This window comes from Opisthorchis viverrini (genome assembly GCF_000715545.1).
Source record: "Opisthorchis viverrini unplaced genomic scaffold opera_v5_569, whole genome shotgun sequence".
Lineage (NCBI taxonomy): Eukaryota > Metazoa > Platyhelminthes > Trematoda > Opisthorchiida > Opisthorchiidae > Opisthorchis > Opisthorchis viverrini.
Genome location: NW_008752232.1, coordinates 141,496 through 143,921, shown reverse-complemented (window position 1 = coordinate 143,921; position 2,426 = coordinate 141,496).

The window sequence follows — 2,426 nt, the reverse complement described above, 5'->3', positions numbered from 1 at the left end:
CAGCGTATAGTTTGACTGTAGTCGCATAAGAGATTGACTCCTGAGACATTTTGCCGAAATTGATTTGGAAGGCAGTGTTTGGGTTTGCGTAGTGCACACCTGAATCAACATAACCTGATAGTACTTGGCTGATGGTGCGTTGACTATCACTCATAAACAGGTATCGCTTACGCACGATTTTGTTGTGGACGGGCTGTAGGCAGCTAAATCCTATTGCCCCTTGGAAGTGCCTGAGACCAAGTGAGTGGTGAGGACCCAAGCAATCATCCGGTTAACACAGTATTCAGGTGCCCCTCTAGGTGAGACATTAATTCTGGAGGAATAACTCGAGACTCTTGCAAAATAGCAGCAATAAAACCTTAGAACTAAAGCCAGGCTTGTCAGAATAACATCTTCCAAGTGTACCAGACTTTGCACACTTCGATGCCGTTAGATAGTCTTACATGGGAGTCCCTCTAAAACACGCAACCCAGTAAGAAGCATCAAGTTTCCATTTGTAACTGCATCCCACTGAACCGAACAATGTGAATCTTATCGAAGCAAGGGATTAAAAAATACTACTAGGATTTTTGTGGCAAGTAGAGACCTACAGGAAACTTCTTTTAGTTGTTCGATAGTTGGTGTATCCAGGGCTGCAGTCATCACAACATATTAAACGCTACTAGTAAGGTTTCTTCCAACAGAGCGAATTTTGTCTGCAATCGTACGTTGGGTTCTCAATACCTTTGCGCTGTATTTTCAGTGGCGGACAGGTGAACAAGTGGTAAACACAAATGTTGATCACTCGTGTTTACGTTTTATGCCTTTTTTGTATGTTTCTTAATATTCCATTGAGTTCTGCAACGGCCCCCTTGATGCATTCGCCATGAGTTGTGGTATGCGCAAGTATCTCAGGCATAAGTATACTACTGATTTACCCATGAAGTACTGCTGTAAAGAGCGCTGTTTAAAGGTCGGAATGCGCTAAGGTATATTCAAGCGTATTTTAGACAAATTTAAGGCTTGTAATTAAGAAGAGCTATCGGTTCGATTTCAAAACGAAATAAAGTTGTTATAGCGTTTCTATTTCCCGCCTCACCACAAAAATTCACGTTTTATTTTGGCTGATGTCTTTATTCTGCCGTTTGGCGTTCGTACTTGGCGGCGAGCGAGCGTAGTCTCAATTCGCGTACAATCCCACCACTGGATTATCGACCACAGCTCAACCCAGATATGAACTGCAAAATATTGAGGTTGACTATTTACCGAATATCTTGCAAAATACGAGGATTCTCTAATACTAACTAGCTATATTCCATTTCAGTGCCTGATTTCATTCGTGCAAATTAAACATTTGAACGTTTACCACTTCAACGATAAATCGTGACTGGCTGCCTTCCATCTCCAAGATCTGCTAACTGGTACCTTGTGCATTTTTGACAACTGAACAATTTTAGTCTTTTTGGCTCTAAACAGCTCTACTTTTTTGTCCAGTATTGACGCGTTTGTGACAACATTATTCGGTTTAATGGTTACGCATTACATTATCCCTCCAGTACCCAAGATGACAGAAGGCAAACCCAGAGTTGACGGTGAATATATTTTAGGTCTTTTCGTGGACAGCCGTTTCTCTTCATGTATATTTGAGTCTAAAATAAAATATCATGTATACGTAATATAATGTATGTCAACGATTTACTGTACGGTATACACTGACGTTTGTTCTGCTTGAAGTGGTCCTTCCAAAGTGTTCTTGCGGCCATTTCATTTTGTCGTCAAATTCTTGCATAACCTGCAAGGCAGTGGTATCCTGTATCTCGATTAGCTTTGACTGACTGATGAAACGTTCACCAAAACCGAAACAGCTTAATGGTCGATGGTCAAACGCCTTTCAAGAAACTTTGTGTTGACCAGAAGCCAGTAATAACGATGGTCATAACCACTCACAAAGTCTACACTCACTGGATGTTCTATTATTCAGGACGACAAAACGAAGATCTTGAGCAAATGAATAAAATTCACTTCAATTAGTGCAGGAAAGATCGACTCAGACTTGTGCAATGAGAAAGACTTTTAGAATTCCGCTATCTTGTTGGTTCTTCTTACAGCCTGTACTGAACAATGATGATGGCGTGACCGAAGTGTTTTCCTGCGGAAAACAATCATTGGTATTTGACTATTCCCTTGAATCTCAAACGCTTAGGCACTCAATAACACAAACCAAATGGGAAAGCAAGACTGTCAAGTAGAAGCGTGTGCAAATTGTGGCTAGGGGTGCTTAGTATCCATAAGATTACCACTGGGTGATGAAAGTGCAACCCACCAGTCACTGGTGTGTTTGTGTGTGTGTGTGCGCGCGCTAAGCAAGAAGCCTGAGGGATTTGTGGGCCTGCACTGCTGACCGGATCGCTGACACGTTTCGGTTAATGCGGTGTGACCCACAGAAG